The sequence below is a fragment of the Gastrolobium bilobum genome, unplaced genomic scaffold (assembly GCF_033153095.1).
Source record: "Gastrolobium bilobum isolate Gb01-03AN ecotype WA unplaced genomic scaffold, APGP_CSIRO_Gbil_v1 utg141403, whole genome shotgun sequence".
Lineage (NCBI taxonomy): Eukaryota > Viridiplantae > Streptophyta > Magnoliopsida > Fabales > Fabaceae > Gastrolobium > Gastrolobium bilobum.
In genome coordinates, this window is record NW_026898135.1 from 1 (window position 1) to 1,905 (window position 1,905).

At 39.1% G+C, this 1,905-nt stretch overlaps 1 pseudogene; it reads right to left on the reverse strand.

Moving 5' to 3' along the window:
* Window positions 1–8: 8 nt before the first annotated feature.
* On the reverse strand, window positions 9–1,525 carry LOC133313143 (protein SMAX1-LIKE 3-like; annotated as a pseudogene).
* Between the last annotated feature and the right edge of the window lie 380 nt (window positions 1,526–1,905).

Sequence of the window (1,905 nt, forward strand, 5' to 3'; positions counted from 1 at the left end):
TCTTCCTTGAAATTTTGGAGCCATGTTGGCAAGCTAGAAGTGCATTCTTTTTTTCTTATACTGCTTGGAATGCTCTGAGCTTCTTTCTCAAAATTCAGTGAGCAATCTCTGCAGCATGTTAGATATTTGTGCACTTTGGCTCGATCTTCAAAAGATTCATCCTTGAATATTACCTTCTTCTCTCTCCTGAGTTTGAAAATCACTGAAACAATGTAAAACAACACAGAATATTACTACAATGCACTCAATAATAATAAATAATAAAAATAAAGTATCCGAAACAGAAAATATTAGAGAAATATAGATGAAGAATGAATTACCTATCGAAGTTTAAACCAAGGCTCAAGCTACCAACAGGAATTGTAAAGGGTTGAAGCTGCAAAATAGTTTCAAGGGAGGGGTGACATATTTTACATTTCATGTATGTTCTAAAAGTTGCAATCCCCATTAGCCAAAGTCTACCACTCTCCCCATTTCCACTAATCAATTTTTTAAGTTCCATCACCATATGCTCCACAGAACAGTAGTAGTCGTTTCTTTCCTCACAATAATTTGACCAAAACTCAAACAACCATTTAAGATCACCCAAGTAAATAATAAACCCTCTCCCCACACAGCTTTTAACTACTCTTCTAAGCTCCACAAGTTTCCTTTCAACTTCCTCCTTACTAATGTTCTTGAAGGAGATGAGAGGAAGACTCACAAATTGCACATACCTCAATTCTCCTTGAACAATGCCTCTCTCTAACCTATCCATCACTCCCCTAGCTACTCCCTCAGCATTGGCAAGACTCTCCCCAACAATGACTGTGTTTCTTCTCTTACTCACAAGTTCACTCAAAGCACTAGTTACATCGTCTACATCATTATTAGCATGGTCTATAGACTTGAAAAATGAACCCCCAAATTGACCAAAAGATCTAGATGGGGACACATTGTTACTACCAAGAACTTGAAGTTTAGTGTTAACTTCCTTGGACTGGTTCCTAGAAGTAGGTTGTTGTGAACAAACTTCCATTGAAATAGCTTGTTCAACCCTGCTTTTAACAAGGGTGCTAGAGAAACCAGCTTCTCTCATGACCCTGCTAACACTAGGGTCATCAAGGATAGAGATTATGAGCTGTTCCACCTCAATTTTCAAGGCCAAAATTGGTTGCTGCTGGTTCTCAATAGATCCACGTCTTTGATGAGCCTGAGCACGTTTGAATGCTGCAACCAAAGCATTAGAAAGTGAAGGATTGGAATATTGAGGACACAAAAGAGGGCTTGGTGTGGATGCTGGCAAACGGTTGAGGGAAACATTGAAGCAAAGCTCCAGTGCCTTGTATTGAAGAGGGTGAGAATGGAATTGAAGGCATGCTTTGTGGAGAAGGCTAGTGGAGGTTGCAAGCATAGCACTAGCAACATGGAGAGGAGTCACATGAGAATGACCCCTTCTTGTGGCAAGATTAACAGCTTGTTTAACAAGGGTTGTAGCCTCTGGTGTAAGAGCCTGAAGGTGTATGCTGCAAATTCCTGTCCTCATCTTTCCAACTTCACAGAGAAAGCACAAAGGGTTATGCCAAACTTAATGGAGTTTTGATTCAAATGAGATTAATTCATTTGGGTTGAAAGCAAAAGAATTTGCTGAGATATTGCTAATGTAAGATGTAGATAACGTGCTAGTTTATACTACGTTTGAGGACACAAAGATCAATGTCTGTGCTATACATATGAAGTGAGCTTTGTGCCTTTCTTGTTAGTGAGGGAAATTTTGGCTTTGCATGGGAAAGTGGATTGCATGTGATGCAACTTTCTCTCCCTATCTCTCTGTCACTCTTTGATATATATGTAAAGTTATGTGGATTATCAAAAGCTGCTTCTCTTCAATCTTGTGGGAATTATAAACAATGTTGCAAAGCAACA